This window comes from Neomonachus schauinslandi, chromosome 4 (genome assembly GCF_002201575.2).
Source record: "Neomonachus schauinslandi chromosome 4, ASM220157v2, whole genome shotgun sequence".
In the NCBI taxonomy this organism is placed as follows: Eukaryota; Metazoa; Chordata; class Mammalia; order Carnivora; family Phocidae; genus Neomonachus; species Neomonachus schauinslandi.
Window position 1 is genome coordinate 182,045,599 of NC_058406.1, and position 21,907 is coordinate 182,067,505.

Genomic DNA, 21,907 nt, shown 5'->3' on the forward strand with positions numbered 1-21,907 from the left:
TGCTGAAGGGGAGATGGGTGGAGGGATGGGGTAACTGGGTGATGGGCATTAAGGAGGGCACATAATGTAATGAGCACTGGGTGTTATATACAACTGATGAATCACTAAATTCTACCTCTGAAATTAATAATACACTATATGTTAACTAATTTGAATTTAAATAAAATTAAAAAAATTAAATTATATAGACACATATAAAAATTTTAATATGTTACATGAAATACAGAGATCAGTATAGGAACTAATTGCTTCCTGCATTTTACTGCATCTCAATATTTTCTACACCACTGAGTATCTGTATGGTGGAAATATTATATGATGGTGATAATGGTGACTGTTTACCAAATCCCAGTTCAAGCATATCTTATTGGTAGCTTGAAATAGGCCGTGGTGGGAATATTTACACCACAGAAACTGGAAAATGCTACAAATCAGAGCTTGGTTTATTGACCTGATGATCATCTGGACTTAAGTGCTGGATAAAATGTGAATAATACAGATTAAATAAAGTGTGTCATGTTTGTAACTATTGCATTGTGAATAGCACAAAATACTGAGGAAGTATTTATTTGGTTTAGACAATTCTTAATTAAACAAAAAGTTGCTCACATCACTAACTGATCAGCAAGTGAAATTATGATATATACCTTTGTTTTTCAGTTTCATTTGACTTGTAATATAAATAAAAACATTAACCAGCATTCATGTTGGAAATACATTATTTTGTCAGTGATGTGAGCAAAGTATTTGCTTACGTGGGTAGTAAACAAACATCTATTCACAAACTTGGTTTTGTGACACTATTGTTAGCAATAAAATTATAAAAACTTTATGGTAGAATTTGCAAGAAATAGCAGGTCATGCTCAAGTTTTTGGTGTATGGAATTTATAGTGTATATTATATATTTTATTATTTTAAATTCTGTGCAGCACATTCTTTATATCTGTTGCATTTAAGATAAATAAATGTTGGGGGTTTTTTTCTGGAAAGTCAGTTACCAGTACACCGCTGCTATACTTTTATTCCTAAAATCCTGTCATCTCCAGTCTCTCCATTCCAAAAGTTTAACTCAACACAACGCTTTTCCACAATTTGATTTAATTCCACTCCTCCCAGTTCAACCATATATCCACTATTTTTTGTACCTGCCACTCGTTTTCTCTCCATGCCAAGTGCAGCTCCCTAGTTTGGGACTCACAATCTCTTATCTGGGTAGCTACGGTGTTCCCTACGTGAGATTCTGTCTCTGGTCTTACCCTCTAATGCATCCTCCATCTTGCAGCCTGAAAGATGTTTCTAAGTTGTAGATACTGTCATAATCTCCTTTGTTTCAGTCTCTCAAAGATCCCCTCTTTGAGGCAATGCCCATGTTCTCAGCATGGCATCTTTCTCTCCAGGTGTACTGCCAGGCACAATTTGTCTTCCAAAAGTGTGCCCAGGGGCTCTTCTGATCCTTTCAAGGAAATGATTTAGAGACAGGTAAGACTGGAGCCTTTCAGTTACTCTGCATCAGGTATTTTCTAGATGCCTCCTTACTGTAAAGAAACAATATCATCTCTCTATATACAGTTATCTTTATCTCTTAGATCAAAATTATCAAGACTAGCTGCCTCCTTTTTGGAATGTATTGTCTGCCAGTCGTGCATTTCTATTTATATCTCAGCTCTCTTTCGCTCGTATGATGTGAGCACACAGAGTGGGCGATGAGTCATAGAGTTTGAAGTAAAACTGCTTGTCTAATGTGCCACAGATTTTATCCCTCTCCTCTCCCCAGGCTAATTTCTAGATGAGTTGCCCATTAAATGCTGTAACCTCTGCTCCTTGGTTGGTAATTTAGGTGGTGTAGAGGTCAGTAGCTGGCAAACCTCTCACATTTTGAGCAGTGTATTCTGGATGAGTAGAAAAGTGGCTAGCTGAATGTGAAGGAGAGGTGGTCAGTGTTTTTGTAGGAACAGAGACCACTAGATGGACAGTCAACAGACACCTATCCCCCAACTCTGCTCTCAGTCCCTATGATCATCGCTCACGTAATGTCAGTTCTTGTGGCTTCATTTCCCTCATGTACAACATTAAGAACTTTGAATTCTTGCCCATATAATTTATCATCTTTAAAAACTACTCAGCTTTAGCTTCATAACAGTAACAGATCAATAGCAACAGTGACAGAGATCAAGACTGAAGGATGCCCATTGTCCACACATTGTTCTAAGTGTTTTACGTGTATTATCTCACTTAACTCTTGTAACAAACCCATAAATAACTGCTATTTTCTACTGGTATTTTTCCAAAGGATGTCACTACCAGTCAGGGGAATTAAACACATTGGCCCTATTAACAGAGCCAGTGCTGTGGGGGATTGAATCAGTTTAAGCTAATTTTAAATCACTAGCCCTCTACTCCAAATACTAATACATATTCATTGACACATATTCACATCTAATAATTCTTATCTTTTAGGACTCCCTTTGGATATTACTTCAAGGAAAACTTCTCCGGACATTTATGGATTACTTACCACATGACAACTGTTGGGTCAGATCTGAGTGAAAACGTTCTCTGGTAAGTCTTCCTGAGACCTTTACAATGGAAAGACCCACACCTCTGTGTGCCATCATACACCTCGTGCTTACTGCTTTCACAGAAGGCACTTTGGTAATTGTGTGTTTACTCGACATCATTAGGGGTGTCTTTCCCGTTCATCCCTAACCCTAGCGCCTAACCCACTGCGTGGCTCTTCGTATTGTCTCTATAAACATGGGATCAGATGAATCCAAGATCTTTTTGAATAAAGGGGAAATTAGGCAAGTGATAACAAGTGATGTTCTCACACTGTCTTCCCCAGAGTCTGGAATCTAGACCACCTTGGGTTAAGGCAATCTCTCTCCAAGAGGCTGCTGCTTAATATGCAAAGGGTTAGCTGTCTGGGCTTTTATGTGAAGTCATTAGAAACGATTAACACCTTAACAAACATTAGTGTCTTAACAGCGGGTACTTCAGGACCTAAAGGAGAAGGGCACTCAGGAAGTGTTAGACAAAACTAAGGTTAGAAATGGTTTAAAAGAAACTGAAATTGAAAAGAATACATATATTCTGACTTTTATAAAGCCCTTCCTTTGTTGTCTGTTCACAGCGATCCCACAGACAGATACTGCATGAGTCACTAAAGACAAAAGCATAGAGTCACTGTGTTGAATTGGTAGTCCAAAAGGGATGCACAAGATGCTCAATGATTGTCCTGCAGCATAATAATATGTGTTCTACAAAAGTCTATTATGGGAACAGGGGCTGGGGGAGAGGGGAGAATCTTTAGATTGGTAATGATGTCAGGAAAGAATGTGCAAATTGGGTGCAGAAGAAGCTTACCGGTTTGAGAAGGACAAAAGGACCTTCCTGACACTGGAAAGTCCTTGTTCATGCCTGCTAAAAGGATTTAATGAAGTTATACTTGTGAAAGAGCTTGTAAACTTCATACAGGCTAAGAAGTAATAATATCCCTTAACTGTGGTTTACGCATTTGTACTCATAACTTGGAAGCAGTGTGATACAAAGAGAAAATAGGTCAGTTTTTGCAGTGGGGGTGCCCAGAAAAAATGTCAAATCCCTTAACTGTCCTCAGCCCTACAGGATCCTGCCTGTCCCCACCCCTCACTGCCTGACCCTCCCCGCTTTGTTTTGTTTGCCTTATACCAAAAAAGTTTCTCTTTTTATTCTTTACATTTGTTTTTCCTTCTTCTCATTTCATTCTCTTCCCCTTTCACCCACTCCCTCAAGATGTCCATGCCATTTTCCTTTACATTATTCAGATCTCTCCTGAATATCACCTCCTCAGGTGACCTTCCTTGACCATCCTAATCCAAGGTGCCCGACAGACACTCAAATTCATCATGCTGTTCCATTTTCTTTACCCTTAAATTTACCTTACTTGTCAGCTTCCTTAGAAATTGGATGCCCCTCCAAAGTGGGGTAGAAGCACCAAAAAGACAGAGGCTCTGTTTCCCTTGTTAATGTCAGTCTTCCACATATCTAACACAATGCCTGTATCCCAATCAGATGAAACAACGAATGAATAAGTGATGGTGTTCTTATAATTTTTGTGATCGCTCAAGGAGTCGATTAAGTGAGCAGGATGTTCAAGAAAGGTCTCCCAGCTGCCTGCAGATAAAGGTGCAATGCCTTGTTGTATGGGTTAAAAATTCTAAAAGGCTCCACATAAACATGGGGTCATTTTAGATTTGAGTTGACTAGAGCTTTAAGGTTACGTGACACTTCTTCAGTTTTTCTCGGCAACAGAAACACTAGCATTTGAAATACTTGCCTTAGCAAAATATTTTAATCTGTTCCATGCACCAGGGTCAGAAACATAATTGTTCTTTAGTTACATTTTCTTTTTCTTTTAAAGGTAACTTGTTTGCCTCTTTCTTTCTAAAAGGAGAAACTGATCTTATAGGCAAAACCTTTTTTTTTTTCTCTAGGTATCTATTTTTTTAGTCTTCACTGTGGATAGATTATTCTTGCTCTTAGCAAACATTCTTCCTATGATCTATTTAATGCATTCATCTTTGTCAGGATGCAGAGACCTGATAACCAATTCTCCAAACCTCTTGCAATGTAGCATCTAATTTGCTTTCCCTTGAATTGTCAACCACGCTCCTGTTTGTTCATTCCCCAATAGTACTCCCTTCTTCGTTCAAATGTCAGATTGGAATGCCAAAAGATGGTTTTCAAGATTTATTACACTTTTCCAACTCATTTATTTCTTCTTTTTGATGGCATTGTGTTCAGAGTGCTTGGGGTACTGGCTCTTCACACACCACTTCAGGAGTTGAGCAAGCTAAAAACAACCTACAGGGCTCTCCTCGTGGTCTTTCTCGGAGCATTGGTACCTGAGCACCAGGAAGGGGTACCTCCCATCAATCTCAAAGGGCAGAGGAAGTCAAATGGATACACCAAAAGAGATGATTGTAAAGGAAACATGATACAGATTCATGAACTCGTAATACATATAGAAGCTAGGATAATAGCCATGGTGACTGCTTTGACAGCTTTGTACAGTTGTACAAGGCAATTTCACTCACCACTGTGAAAGAGCCATGTTTACTCAAGGGCATAGTGCATCAGCCCCCATGCATTCCCAGAACAGAAGGCTTACAGGGATTTCTCCCCCATCTTCCAGATGGGAACATTGTCCAGAGCCTTTTTTTTCTTTTTATGTACCTTATTTGATTCTTACGATAGCTTTGTACAGCTTTGTGATCTCCGTTTTATAAATTAAAACAGAAGCAAAAGTAAATCTTAGACACAGGAGAGGACTGGCTTATGTTTGCATAACAAGGCAGTGGCAGGACAGTGATTCAAAATGATTGCTTTTATCAGAGCCGGGGGACATTTTTTTTCTTCAAACTGTGGCATTTGGCCATTGTCCTATTTTTAGAACAACTTAGAGGGGTCTTTCTTCTTAAAGGCATAGTGAATTGCCTCATAAATGAAGAAAAAAGTTTACAAGTTAACATTTGATTTGATTTGAGAAAGCAACAGGTGCATCTCCTGTCTTCCAGGAGAGCTGACAGTCTACTAGAGGAGATGGACTTTAATTAAATAATTATTTACATAGAAAAGGAATTTAAAACTATTGCCCAGGAAGAATGTGCCGTTGCTAAAGGAGAGTGATGGCGCCAAGGGCTTTTATTTCATTTGGGAAGTGGGTGGAGGGTTGCTTGCAGAGGTCCAGAAAAGACTGTCTGAGTATTTGAACTGAAGCTGAGGTCTGAACAATAAAGAAGAAGAAGATCACCTTAGCAGGAAGGATGCACGGCAGAGGGAGGCCCTGAGGTCTGGTGTCCTCGGCCTCAGGCACAGCAGCCTATGGCCCACAATGCCTTGAGGGGCCATGGAAATGTTTTAATAGTTTTGAAAATCAGGAGAATAAAATGAATAAAATCCAGCCTGGGTAATATTAGACTTCACACCAATTCAATCATAAAATATAATTTTTATTTTTTTCTGTGGGGGAAGGGGCCCACGAAGGCAAATGTGCTTCAGCCCCACAAAAGCCATCATGTGGCCTGCCTGAAGTGGGAGAAAAGAAAAGCTCAAGTATTTGAGAGACTGGAGGAAGCTGGTGTTGTTGGAACACAGCATCTTCTCTATTTGTTGCCATCCCTTTTCAGATGATCTTTAAAAAAGTGAGAGCGAAAACTGGAAGATTCCTTTATTCCTTCTCTGGACTTCTGAGGGTGGAGTGCCTCCAACGTTGCTTTGATTATTACCCACCCTTCTTGTTTCCACCCCAGTCCCATCCTGTCTGCTGACACTGTCAGTCAAGGCGGGGGTTGGGCGAAAAGAATTATGCTGGAACATAATAAGGGCTGGGTACATTGTTGTTGAATTAATGCGTGAGCTGTGAATGAAGACAAAATTGTCTATGTCAAACTGGATGCGGCCGACAATTAAGTGGCAACTGAGTTCGGACAAAAGAGCTCTTCTGTGATTCATTTCAGCAAACAACCCTTTAGCAGCCACCTGTTGCTCTGTACTGAGTCCTGAGAACAGAAATGTAAATGGACCCCATTCTTGCTCTCAAGGAGGGCCCAATCTCTGGGATGGAAGCAGATGTGTGTTTAATTTACCACAATTCACTGAGGATCGTGCTAAGAACAGTATAATCAGGATGCTATGGGAAACTGTCAAGGAAGCAATATACTTTCCGTGATCTGGGAACGAATGGTGAATGGCTTATGGAAATGTAGAGAATGTAGGGACGTGTAGTCAGAGGAAATAGTGGGACCCATAATAAAATGGCAAGAAATGTAATGTGGCTGGACATGGGGACTGTGTCAAAGATGGTAGCATACACTGAAAAGTTGGGGTGTTGACAGTTCCAACAGCACTGGTCCTTCCTTAATCTAACCTCATCATATGTGGACAGTCGGATATTGAAACAAAACAATAGGCGAATATTAACAAAGACTGTCATTATCAGTATTTTTGCTATAAACATTACCAAATTTATATAACACTTTCCATTTTATATCAAACTATAGACAAATGCCCTTGGAAGTAGTAGTAATATGAGGGTTTTGGGAGCAAAGACTGGCTGGTGAAGCAGACTCTGAAAAGGACAAGAGAAAGAAGGGTCCTTTAGAAGCAAATGTTTGCAAATTAGGGGAAAATGCCTTATATGCAAAAATGCCCCTTGTGTAATTAAAGAACATTCATATTATGATCAGTATATTTAGTTTGATGTGGAGGAGGGCTAGCAGCCACAATCACTCGAAAGGATTTCTTTCAAAACACTGTTTCTAAAATATAACCGAAAAGACATGCTTCATTTATTTAAGAAATTTACTTAGCGTGAACCTCCTGTTTCCTTGAATTTTGATGTAAATAGTATGTTACTTTCCTCTTTGCTGTGATTTATTTTACATGGATTATAAAAGAAAGGATATCATGCTTCTACTCTTCTTTACCCCTGCCTGCAGACTTTGCTAAAGTGGCCATAATTTGTACTTGAGTCCTAGTGCTGCATGTTTTATTTTAGCAAATATACAACTGTATGAGCTTCAGCATCAGAACATTTTGTATGTAATCATTAAAACCCAAAATCGCTGTCTGGAGCCAAGGATCATTATTTTTCCATTTATTCAAATCCTGGCACTCGAAATGATTCAACGTGATTCTCAGTCCTGGGGTTGTCTTGCTTGCAAGTCAATATCCAGTATAAAACTTCCCCTAGGCAAAGAAAAAGCCAGAGTGTTTAAGATAGTTTCAGCTGGGGAATGCGTGAGTCACACTTCTGCATCTATCACAGCATTAACCAAATGCGTGGCACACTGCCCACCCAACTCAGCTCAGCTACATCACAGCAGTCACTCAGTCACTGAGTATTGTTACTGATATATCATGATCTCTCAATCCTTGGGAGATACAAACACGAGCAATTTCATACGTCCCCTAATTACTTGTATGAATGCTTCTTTTCCTTCCGAGATAGTTCACAGGACGGGCTGTTGAAATGAAGGATACAAAAAAGGGAATGGGGCAGGTAATGAAGTGATAGTGGCTTATATTTTTTCAGAACTAGCCGTAGACATGATTTTGAAAAAGCATAAAGAATCTGTAAGAGGAATGAATATGTAAGTAAATATATATGTAAATAAATAACTCTTCACAACAAGATCGTCATAGAGAAACTGTAGAACACAAAATGACAGAAGTAAAATTTTAAGAAGCTGAAGAGAGGAGGAGGGAAAAACAGTGTGCTTACCCAGTTGGGCAATTAGAATGTCAGTTAACTTTTCAAAAGCAATATTAGAAGACCAGTGCTATTTTCAACAGAAAAAAATAAATTACACATACAAAAAATATCTTTTTAAAAATGAAAGCAGGATAAAGATATTTTCAGATAAACCAAAACCTCACTGATGGTTTTTCTTTTTTCCTTCTCTTTTATTAGCAGACTTAGAAGGGAATTCTAAATGATGTATTGTGGGAGGATATTTCAGATGGGATGTTGAATTTGCAAGAAGGGATGAAGAACAAAAGATGTTGTAAATATGTGGATAAAACCCAAAGAACAATGTCCTCATGCCACTGAGAGTTTATAGCTTGCAACTCTGGTTATGGGTCTGGAGTGCTAAGAAGATATAGGTGTGCTTTGACGAGAATAATTATCAACCCCTTACCAGGTGCTTTGAAGACTTTGAAAAGTTCTCAAGTAAGAGGAAGAGGGGCTGGACTGCAAGTCTCTGAGAGATTTGCAGCTTTGAGGTAGTCAGATTCTTTGTAATCCATATAAAACACATTCAGAATTTTTAAGGTCATCCTTTTTTTTTTTCTCCAGTGAATGCCCTCAAGCCCACAAAAGAGACCTTCATCTTAATTGTAAACTCTGTATGTGGTAGACACTGTGGACATCCTCTCAAATTCTCTTGAGTTGTAATATTAGGGTGTTCATTAGCAGTCTTCCAGGTAACAGCAGCTGTATCTTTTGCCAGAACTTTCTCTGGTGGTGGGAATCCACTCTGGCAGGGAATAAATGTGGAGAATGAGACCCTCTCAACCCTCTGTGATCATCCACCAATGGCTGACTGCTATTCATCTATGAACATGCCTCACCGTTGGAGGTGAGAGGGAGAATCCCAGTTGCCTGCTCTGCACTGATTCCCAGAATCTCCTGGCAAGATGAAGCTGCAGGTACCCACAGCATTACCTCGCCTAAGTGCACACTCTGTCCTGGCTGCCTTGCCTTTCCTGTCTCAGCTCTCCACTCCCCTACTGACATCTCCTGAGATCACACCCAGATGTACTACTTGTACCTGTATCTTTACTCACCATTTGTCTCTTAGGAAACAGGAAGTGTCACAGGATCCAACTCTAGGAAACACTAACACTATTAGGGGGTTCCATCAGGACTTTCACGGAAGCCCTCCGGGTCTCTGACAAGGCCTCAAGGAAAGGTGTGGAAGCTCTGAGTTTCTTGTTTACTTTCTGAAAGCTCTCCAGTGCAACCTGGGTTAGAATTCTACCTGCACAAGTGCCTGGGTGGCTAAGTGGTTAAGCGCCCAACTCTTGGTTTCCGCTCAGGTTGTGATCTCAGAGTTAAGATAGGGTGCCGCGTCTGGCTCCGTGCTCAGCACAGAGTCTGCTTGGGATTCTCTTTCTCCCTCTCTGTCGGCCCCTCCCCACTGCTCTCTCTCTTTCAAATAAATAAATAAATCTTAAAAAAAAAAAAAGAAAAAGAAAAAAGAATTCTACTCGTAGACTTTATAGCCCTTATTTTATTTTATTTTTTCATATTGTTGTATTTCAACAGTAGCCTGGTGTTCCTAATTCTAGTCTACAATAGGTATTTCATCTTGGGTAATTAAAGGTGAGAATTTAGCTTACTCTTACTTTTGGATACAGTATTAAATTACTCACAGTGGCGAGTTTACTGTTTCAGATTTAATCAAGTTAAATAGTTTACCATATATTCCCCTGTATGAAGGTATGTTTCATAGAACAGATTTCCATGCTAAATACTCTATGAGTCGAGGTATATGGGGAAAAAGAAAACACTTGAAGTGTTTCAAAAATAATTTAAATCAAGAGAAATAGAGGCTTGTAAAAACTCTAAGGGAGGTGGATTAGTGAACATGGGAGAAGCTGCTTCTCAGAGATTAAGAGTCATAAATAGCAAACATTTTAAGACACCGCAAATTCCCTCTGTGGTATAACACTTGCTGAGGAGTGGTTTGTAGGAAGTTGCCTGAAAACCGCTTCCACAACCTCATGTCTTCCTTCTGCCAAAAACCACATACCTGCTTCCCAACAACCAGGCCCATAACCCAGTCAGCACAATGAAAGTGTCTGCCTCTTGTTTGACTTGCCAAGCTACGTGAGTGCTTCCCAATGATGGAATTAAAACAGTGTCCTTGCTGGTACATGAGCCCTGGAGAAATGTGGTTTAAGGCTTCTACCTTCACCCCAAATAAGGGAGGCAGAGAAAGGGGTAGGGCTTACAGGAGATGCCCACAGACCACCTATGACAACAAAATTATGGTGTGAAATAATGATATTTGTGAGATTAAAATAAATAGAACAGAAGTAAATGACAACCATATTAATGGAAATCTGAGGGGGCAGAATGAAAACGTGTTCTGAGGATAGTGTGGTTTGGGTCTAATTGTACCAAATTAGCTATGCATGTTTCAATTTCTTAGAGAATAGGAAAATGTTCACAATACAGCATGTAAGTTAGACACGACCAGAGGGAGAAGTGAAGTGATAATGAAAACATGAATACAAAGAAGAGAAGAGAGAATGATGGAACATATAAGACAAGTAGGAAGTACAGAAGAAGTTGACAAATTGAAATTGAAATGTGCACATAATCATTTTAAGTCTCAGAGGATTAAATGCTCCATTCAAAACTACAATGATTGCCAAGTTAGATAGCACATGAACAACAACCACAGAAATGGAATTCAATTTCACGTGTTCTTTTTTTTTTAGAAAAGACATCTAAAATATAAGCATACAAAAAGACTGAAAATGAAATGATAGAAAGATATATTTTATGCAAACACTGCTCCACACAATGTAAATGATGATTTTGATTATTATACTTGAGCTCTATAGCTCGGATTCGCTTCTTTATTCAAAAGAGAAGTGTAGGCAAAATACTCTTGGACAGCTGATGGTATCTTTTTTTCTTTTTTTGCTCCTCTGCTTTCCAGAAGGTCACATTTGCATAATAGTTCAGATTGCCTGTTCATCCAATAAAGGGCAATTTCAGGGCAGGTGGATTTCTACATACTTGATACAGAGGATCTGAGAACATCTTAAAAAAATATTATGTAGGCAGATTTCTGTAGCTACCACAAAGTGGCAGCCATATTTATTACTTGCTCTATAATGGGCACATCATGTGACTACTAATTCCTGGAGCCAGTGTAATACGATCACCTTAGTAGCTGCCTCCCTTGTGCCATAAAGCACAGAGGCAAACAGCATCAGAAGAATTAAAACAGGGTCATATGTATTTAGAGGTTCTTCGAATTAATCATCAGAGAAAACCACTGGTTAATGATGCGCCCTCTATGACTGTGTTTCTATTTATGAAGGTCAGGTTAAGCCCAGAATATATGTCATGTGTATGGTATGAAGAGAGATTAGAGGTTTTTTGTTCTCTCCTTGTCCTGGTGGAACTAAAATCAATCCAATCATTGGGATCAGAATATTAAATATTATGCTATAAAGAATAATTATAAGAACTAGATGCATTCAGCAAGCATTTATTGAGTTGCTCCTTGCAGGCACTATGCTAGGCACTGGGGACATACAGATGGATAAATCATGGCTCTGGACCTCAGGACCTCAGGACCTCTAAATACTCCATAGACACCTGTTTGGCTTGGTCCATCACTTCCTCTAGACATCTTTTCGGGAACATCCTCCTCCACAACCCCCTTGGCACTCCCAGTTCTGCTTACCATTTTACCCTTCCCCAGAGCATGTATCACGTTCTCACGTATTATGTATTCATTAACTTAATGACTATCTTTTGGAAGAATATAAACGCCATGAAAACAAGGACTTTGCCTGCTATTACTATTGTTTATCTTGTGCCCAAATTACTACTAAAACATAGCGGGTGGTCAATAATACATATTGAATAATTAAATGATGCAGAAATTTAAAAACATAACCACAACATAAAGGGATAACTGCTATTAAAAAATATATTGCCATAGATGATTGAAATCAAACACAGGGTTAGGGAAAAGAGAATGGAACATATTCAGAGATACAGTTTAGTGGGAATGACATTTTTACCTGAGGAATGCTCACAGCCCTTGCAGAAAGAGTAAAGCTTTGATTATGTTGATATAACAGAGACTTCTAATGTGGTTTGCATGAGGGAATCTACTTTTTCATTTGAAGTTTTCACATTAATTTTGTCATGTGTTTGGAATAAGATGAGCAAAGTCTGAGTGGAAAGGCTTGTGAGTTGGAACTTCCCGTAGTCAGTCAGCAAACATACATCAAGCACCTTCCTTTAGAGCCCTGAGCTACACACAGAAACACTAAGAGTGGTACATTATCATCCTTACCTTGCACTGAAGTCCCTCATAGTCTGGTTGTAGTTCTGTCTAGTCTCACTATCATTATAGCATGTGACCTCATTAAGATTTTTGAGAGTAGGAAGCAGATTCATTACAAAGGACTTGGAATATGATGGCTTCACTCTGCATTTCTTATTTCTCTTTCCTAACAGAACTCAAATGCTATCCACATATCCATCCCTCTTTGCTATAGTCCATGTGACTTAGGATTTGATCCCAGTTCCAGGATGGGTCCCCTTGTTGTAATAAACATTGCATCCTTTGTATTACAATTTGAGTCAAATATGAGAGGAGAGAGGTTTTGGAGGCTTATGGGTTAGTTCTCACTTTTCTGGGAAAGCATCTGTCCTTCTCACACTGGATATGAGGAGCAATGTGTCCCCATTTGCAACTAGCAGCAAAAATATGACTTAGGTGACCGAATAATTTATCATCTGTCAAATCAGGACACTTCTGAGACAACAGGAGTGCTGTTAATGATTATCCTGTGTAAAGTGTACAAACTGAGTCTTTCCCAGCAAACCAGACTGTTTGATCACCCTATTATGATGCTAGGAATCAGGTTTAGGAGGAAGCTGATACTCAAGTCAGCACATCAAAGACAGAGAAAGAAGCTGGAATCATGCCTACGTTATGAGTGACTTGGACTTCCTGTTGTGAATGTATCAAATTGCTTTACTGATTGGGCTTCTTTTGAGTCCAGTTTCTGTTGCTTGCAATTGAGAGCATCTTAAGTCATATATTCAGTAGCATTTTTTTGTTTACTTGTTGATGTATTTTAGTCATTTGTGGGGTATAATAACTATTCTGGGATTATGAGATGTAACTAGAGCAATGATAGGGAAGAAGTAGGTCCAGGAATGTATACTTTGATCTGACTTCAAAGGTAAGTGCAGGAAATAATCTGGACCAACATGTGGTTGAATATATGGTTCTGCTGAGAAGCCAGTTGTGCAAGTGGTGGTTTTCATTCCAGCAGCATCTTAAAGATACACTCTGCCCTCTCACAAGAGGGTAAGATCCTATGCCAAGGGCCTGGATAATTCACTTCTGCTTCCTGCAGCAACACTATATAACTGAGGGCCTGGGACCAGCTGTGTTCTCTGTGCCTTCTGTTCCTTGTAACAGTATCCATCATTTGCTTTTTCTCTTATCTTTCTGCCTTGCATTAAGGGAAGAACCATGGCTTGCATCTTCCAAATAATTTTCTTTAATTGCTAAATCTATTTTAAATTTGTAAGACACACACACACACACACACACTCCTCTTTACATAGGAGGCTTTCAATAAGTAATTGTCAAACTGATCATTATCTGCCTCATCTTTATGCTGTGGCCTGGCCTTTTGTCCACAAAGTGCTTTAACAACTATTGTCTTAACTGTTAGGAATATCAAATCCACCTCTTTTTGAGGTATTGGAAAGAGGGTGGAAGGGGGGGCTTGGGATTTGGAGTTGTTTGGCTGTCATCTGTGTTGATGGGTTTGGGGGGCTCAGAGAGAGATAGTGCTGTATAGCCAAGTGAGAAGATAAGTTGCATGAGATGGAGTAGTGTTCATCCAAATCATCAGGATCAAGGGGTGAGAAGGAAAACTATAGTCTCTAAACTTAGAAATGCCCAATAATAAAGGACTGGGTTTTATTTGAACAATAACAAAAAATGCCCATATTTGTTTCTGAAGCAGTGACATGTGATATATATATGACCACAGTATACATATGTGACCAGGGTGTGAATGTGGTTAGAATACTGACACGTCAAAGACCAGAGAAAGTATGGGTCACAGGTGATGCCATAACATAGGAAAGACAGGGACTATCACCAGCCTTCAGGGTAAAGAGGTGAGCAGCTTGCCTAAGGTCACAAAACCATTATGCAGAAGAACCAGATATGCTCACAACTTTCACAAACACCAAGTCCTGTTGTCTTCCCAGGCTTCAGCTATACCTTTTCTTTCCCATAAATTTTGTTTACCACCAGCCAGATTGATCTCCCAGTAAGAAAGGAAAAATCAGCAGTGTTGTCCCGGAGTAATGAGCATTAACAATTAGAATATTTTCCAAGCAGGTAATAAACAGTCACTGCTGAGACATTAGAAGGCAGGAATGTTATCATTAAAGAAGATGACCAAGCAGTGACCCGTAAACATCTCCAACGATCCAAAACCACAGTCCTCCAGTACCTGGTATTATAATGAGTTGCAAGATTTTATCTTTAAAATTGTCTCTTAGAAGAAGAGTTACTGAAGACTTCCTCAGCCATTAAATCCATTGACTATATGAAGTGATTATTTCCCCCATAGATATAGCCTATCTGACCTACATAGCATGCATTTTATGAATAAATGAGAATGTGACCGTCAATTTTGCAAATTTTCTACGCTACAACATTCATGACATGCTCCTACAACCTTTGGCCTGTCAATACCTGTTATGTTTGTTTGGATTGGTGTGTTGTAATTCTCTCTAATATAATTGACAAAGTTGCTGTTGTTATAAATTGTAAGGGGTGAAATGAGTGGATATGATCATTTATTTTTGAACAGGACATCAATGTTTAAAACAGAAAGGACTTTAATCATTTTCTTCTTCTTTAGTTAGGATGGTTTCTCAAATTAGAGTGTGGTAAAATTTACATAATTTTGTGGTTGGAGGGAAAAAAAGTGAGATAAAATCTCTCTTCTCTAAGATGGCTAACATTTTAATTGACGTCCTTTGCATATGTGGTCTCTTGGTGCCAGGTCACCCATAATAAATCAAATAAGATTGCTCACCATCAGCCTCTGCTTCTCTTGGCTCCTCCCAGATGAAGTATCTGATGCTCTTCTTCCCTATGATTATCTTTGTTCAATTACTGAGCCAAATCACCAGGGTCTGGGGCCTGGAACCAGGCTGGTTTGTTACTTCCATGCTTCTCAGATACCCATGGTCAGTACAGGGTGCATCACTGAGCCTACAGGGCCACAGCATTCAGCAAGCATCATTTCCTTGACCCTGTGACCTTGACACCATCCACAGAAATAGGCTTCTCAAGTTTTCCATTGGAAATGTAGCTCCCAACTCACCCGAATGTCCCTACCAATGTCTGATATCCACATTGCTGTCCATATGGCATAGAGTTTGTTTCTCACTCAATGACATCCTGCTATAGAGTGACTGCCAGAAACTGGACAGGGTTATTATGTAAATTTCATTGGCACCATTTTGGATTATCTCTCTTACTGTCCCTATCAGATAGGCCCTCCTAAGATACTAATAAAAGAGTATTCATATCATTATCATGGCACTTCAGTCAACATAGAAGTCCAAAAAGTGAAAGTACCAGTAAAATAAGGTACCATTATAACTAATTAAAATAGCTATTTGTTATTCCACATATGTAAACATGACTAATAATAAACATTTCTTCACATATTACAAGAATTAAATGAAACATATCTATAAAGTACAGATTACTATCACAACCCTTAGTCATCATCATTGTCAACATGTTTCAGATTTTAGTATAGTTGGATATGCTATGCTATAGATTCTTAGTGCAAGACATGATTCTAATCCATATGGTATTTACTGTCCAATTAAATACAAGATATTTATGTCCAAAAATAATCATTAACAATGTAAGAAAATTTAGACCACAAAATTGGTAGTGTCATTCTCTATCTATTTGAAAACTGAATGTCAGGATAAACTTGCAGGGACTTTTTTTTTTTTTTTTTTGTAATACGATTTATTTCCCCCAAACCATTATCCAGCTTAACCCAGTTTTCTTTCCTTCTCGTCAGCTTGTGTTGTGGATTTTCCCTGAATGCTTTCATTCAAGTCTTCTCTTAAAGCACTAGTTTTTGATAGCCATAGCTCTGTTATAAGGATAATTAAGCTTTGTGAAGCAGGAGACCAGTTGCTTGTCTTTTTTTTTTTTTTAATCAGTGTATACACAGTGCTGTAAGTAGTGCATAACAACATGTAGGAAATGAGGAAGGAAGGAAGCTTTCTCCTTGGTCCTTCTCTTGAAGCTCTGTTCTCAGTATATCCTACTGACATATTTCTCTTGACTCTTGCTGTATACAACAAGACACATTTCCTCATAAGCATATTGATCTATCTTCTGCACTACCCTCCACATTATGCCCAACAGGGAATCTATTTTATTTTGTCTCCAGTTGCTGCTATCCCCTTGCCTGAGCTATGACTTTCTCCTCTCTTCCCTGATCATTATACTGAGGATTTGTCTAATTTTGTTTTCCTCCCTGGATACTTTTTGGATATTTATTGATTCTGTAGTTTGCTACCCAGGGATCTGTCCTGCCCTCATTCAAATACCTCGTCTTGCCTTTGGAACCTAGGAATTGAAATAATACCCCAGTTAGTATCTAATATTTACCTCCCTGCCCATCTCCCTTTTATCTGTTGGTTAATAAGAAAATCGGAGGCTTGGGTTACTTGTTCTCACCTAAGACATGGAATTTCTTCTTTTTTTTTTAAGATTTTATTTATTTATTTAAGAGAGAGAGAGAGAAGGAGCAGGGGAGGGGCAGAGGGAGAGGGAGAAGCAGACTTCCCACTGAGCAGGGAGCCCAATGTGGGACTCAATCCCAGGACTCTGGGATCATGACCTGAGTCGGAGGCATATGCTTAATCAATTGAGCCACCCAAGCACTCAATATGGAATTTCAAAACCATAGAATAGTGCAGATTATGACCACATCATTTTAAATAGTTGTATTATATTCCATATTTTAATCACTCCCTATTGTTGGCTTTTTAAGCTTGTGCTATCTCTATTTAAATAAAAACTTTAGAAGTGACTGGGTGGCTCAGTCAGTTAATCATCTGATTTTTGATTTTGGCTCAGGTCATGCATGATCTCAGGGTCCTGGGATTGAGCCCTGCATCAGGCTCTGCCCTCAGCAGGGAGTCTGCTTGGGTTTTTCTCTCTCCCTCTCTCTCTGGCCCTCCTCCCCATCCCCCCACCCCACATGCATGCATACACACACACACTCTCTCTCTCTCTCTTTCTCACTCTTGGTCTCAAAGAAATAAATCTTTAAAATAAAAAAATACTTTATCGTGAAACCATGAGAATTGTATGTGACAGATTTCCCCCAAATTTAGGATTATCCTTTCAGGATACAAAAAATATCCTGAAATGAAAATGAAATGAAAGTGGGTTTAGTAGGGCAGAAGGCATATAATTTTAAAAAGTCTCTGTTGAAATACTGAAATATTGCCACATTTATTGCTTCTTCATATGCTATCATAGCAATATATGAGTTTGTTGGCTCTATTCTATGTGTTCTTGGATTGGGCACTAGTATTTCTTTTTAAAATTCAGTCATTTGTGTTATAGCATTGGGGTATTAAAAAGTCACTCTTTATAAAAACACTCTGGAGAAGAGAAATCATTGGCCTCATTTATTTATCCAATAAATAGTAGTGGGCGCTTACAATGTGTTATTGTTCTAGGTACTGAAGATACAGCAGAAATAAAATAAGTGTGGTCCCTGGTCTCTTTGAACTTTATTCTAATGGAACATATTCTATTAAAAAATGAAAAGCATGTTGGCATTTTGGGTGAACTTTGAAGAATTCTGGAAAACAATTTTTTCCCCTTGAGCTAATCAAATTCTAAACATACAAATAGAAATCCCATCTTATACTGAGAAGAGTTTTTGGTTTTGTTTTGATTTGCTTTAAATTGTCAGAAGCCTGGACAATTGATGGTCATCATTTCAATGGTTTCTGCAAAGCCAACTTCCTTTTCTGCCTTTTTTTTTTTTTTTTTTTTGGTCAAGTCAAGGGCAGCTGAGTTGAGCAATCAGACAGGTGGCTTCCATGCTTCTTTATGATGAGCACCAGTGAAGAAAACAATGCAGCTGGTGGTGTATTTCTTGTGCCAGCTAACTCATCAGAGGAAACTAAAATTATTTCAATGAGCCAATTTGATAAATGTGAAAGATTTTCTTCCTGTAATGCAATGCGTTAAAATTAGAAACTCATTTTTTTGCCAACTCTTTAATTCAACCTTTTGTTTCCCAGGCCAAACCCAAGAGGAGGAAAAATATTAAGTGGCAGAAAATACAACACAAATGGTAGCTAAAATAGTCTTTGGCTGTGCACAACCACAGAATAGAACCCTTTGTTTTAAGGGAAGATTCTTAGTGTAGCCCTCAAACGCGTCAATGTCTTCTACCACCACCAAGTGGTCTGCTTTATGTAATTGTTAAAGACACTGGCATGCATGGTCCTCCAATGGTCGTAATCGTTATCAATCAATGATCTCTTCAGATTAAAAGGAAAAAATAAAAAGTACCAAATCCCTACCAAACATGTATTGGTCAGACATTTGGCTTAAAAATTTTTGTCATTTTATTTAATCCATAAGAACCCAGTAAACCAGGCATTGGGATAGTGTATATGAGAAATGACCAAAATATATTTCTCATATATATTTGTTCTTTGTTGATGGATCCTGGCTCGCAGCTCCTAAATTCCTTGGAATTTCCTGTGATAAGAGTGATAAAAGTGTATTTTGTTGTTAATGAGATGACTTTTGGAAACACCTTAGGTAACCTCAGGGTGGGGGCTGGTTGTCAGGACAACCAAACTGGTGATTAGAGGATTGGCACTTTCAGTCCCACCTCTTACCCCCAGGAAGGGGAGAGGAGTGGGAGATGGAGTTCAGTCTTTACTGGTCAATGATTTAATCAAACATGGTTATGGAATGAAACCTCTATAAAAACCCCAAAGGGCTAGAGTTGGTGAGCTTTCAGGTTGGTGAACAAGTGGAGATTTGCAGACAATGGTGGGCTCTGAGACAGCATGGAAGCTCCACACCCTTTCCCCATGCCTTGCCCTATGCATCTCTTCCATCTGGCTGTTGCTGAGTTATATCCTTTTATAATAAACTGGTGACCTAGTAAGTAAAATGTTTCTCTGACTTCTGTGACTTGCTCTAGTACATTAATCAAACCCAAGCAATGGGTCACAAGAACCTCTGATTTATAGCCAGTTGGTCAGAAGTACAGGTAACTAACTACCTTGCCTTGTGACTGGCAGCTGGAGGGGGGTGGGGGAGAAGGGGGCAGTTTTGTAGGACTGAATGCTTAACTCGTGGAATCTGATGCTATCTCTGGATAGATGGCATCGATTCAATTGAATAGAGTTGAATTGTAGGACACCCAGCTGCTGTCAAAGCATCGCTTGTTGGAGGTATAGGAAAACCATCTCCAGCCCTCCCAACGCACATGGTGGAATTGTTGACCAGAACACCCTATTTAGGCACTATTCCTTCCATTTTGTGAGTAAGGAAACTGAGACTCACAGAGGTTAGGTAATTTACCCAAGGTAACTCCTAAAAAGTACATGGCTAGAGGGAAAGCCTGGGATGCCTGACTCAAAGCCCATGCCTTTCAGTACAGGGCACTCCCTCATGCTGTAGGAGAGGAAAAGTGTTTCGTGACCATGCAGCTAGACGTAAAATGAACGTGGCAGACTAAGCTTAGGTGACTTAAAATAGTTCCCCTTTTGTGTTTGTGGCTATGGGGTCCATTAATGACATCCTAGTGATTGTCTAACTAATGATGTACGAGGTCACTCCCAGGAAATATACAACCCTGTAATGAAAGGGAAAATGATGTAGCAAATCCTTTATCACTTTTTCCTCCCACCAAAAAGGGGACAACAAGCCTCAGGTTAATGTCATATAAGTATTCAATGATAAATACTGCTTCTTTTTCTTGTTTATCACCTTGTAATTGCACCTTCAAATTAGTATCCTATCAAAGTATGTTATACTATATTTATGGTCCGTTATACCATATTACAATTATTGATTAATGTTCCTGACCTTATTTTTCTTCTGTGAAGTTTTTGGTGATGAAAAGCATGTTTTGTGTTTGTATTCCCTTTGCCTAACATAATGCATAGCCCAAATAAGCTGTTAACAATTTCCTATAGAACTGAATTCTTTTGGACAACTTAATTCATCTATCTATCATCTATCTATCTATCTATCTATCGATTGATCATCTATTTATCTATGTATCTTTCCATGATCTACCTATCTCCATAATAGATATCTGTGGTTATATCAATTTATAGCCCACATGTACAACCCACAGATAGTGCTTATAATGAAATAAAAAGACATGCTTTCTTGGGTTTAGGTGAAAGTGGACAAAGCTAAGTGTTCCTCAAAACCAGTTTTTCTCAGCTAAAAAATGCCCGTATTACTAAACTCATAAGTAATCAGAAGTTTAAAGATATTGCAGGTGAATGTATTTTAAAAATTCACTCTAGCTGCTCTTTTCCACCAAGTAGTTTCAAAGGCAAGTGATATAGAATCACTTGTGGGAGCTTTTAAAATAGGGACATACGTGACTCCAGTAAAGCTGAGTTTCTGGGAGTGTGTTCCAGCAGCTGCAATTTTTGAAATCTTCCAAGATTATTCTGTTATGAAAACCTAAGTAAGAACTCTACTAATCCCCCAAGGTGAGTGTTAGGTAAAGGGCCTTGAATGAATGGCACTCATATTCAGCTTATCAAACAACAGATTTGAGAAAAAAGGTGGTTGCCTTTAGCAAAGCAAACTTCTATGTATTTTGTGAACGTATTATTCAACAAGTGAATTTTTATGTAGAAGAATTCCATCTGAAACATACTTTAATATAATTAGTATATTATTAGGATAGAGTGTTTAATTTAGACTTTCTGAAAAGAGTACAAAGCGTCGTTTGGTTTAGAAGTTGGCCTTCCCTCAGAATCCATTCCCCAAAGTCAACCACTCCTAAATTTCATCCAAGGATTGTGGGTTTTTATTTGCCCTCTTTTCATAATTCCTATAAATACTATTTCCTATGGGCAAGGATTTACTCTATCATTATCCTTCAAGTTTGATTAAAACTACAGTGAAAATAAGTAAGCATGGCATAATCCAGAGAGTTGGTGTGGCCTACTGACCTATAATGGTCTCTGATTTCTGGGTGTTTCAAATACCTACCATCTGTGTTTCCCTTAGAGAGATGATCACAGATCAGAGAAGAGAGGCTCTCATTATTTGTGCAGGCATATGTGATAATTTAGTAAATCTTGAAATTTTAAAATTAGCAACAACAAAAATTGTTAGAGACCTTTCTGGAGACATTTCAAAGAAAGAGAACCACTTCTATGATTGATGCTTTTGTTAAAATCAGAGGGGAGAGTATACCTGCTCAGCCAAATTCTTGATTTGACATGGAATACAAGTAGGTCAGACCCTTAAAATAATACTCTATTCGAGGGAAAGCTTGTAATTAAAGGCT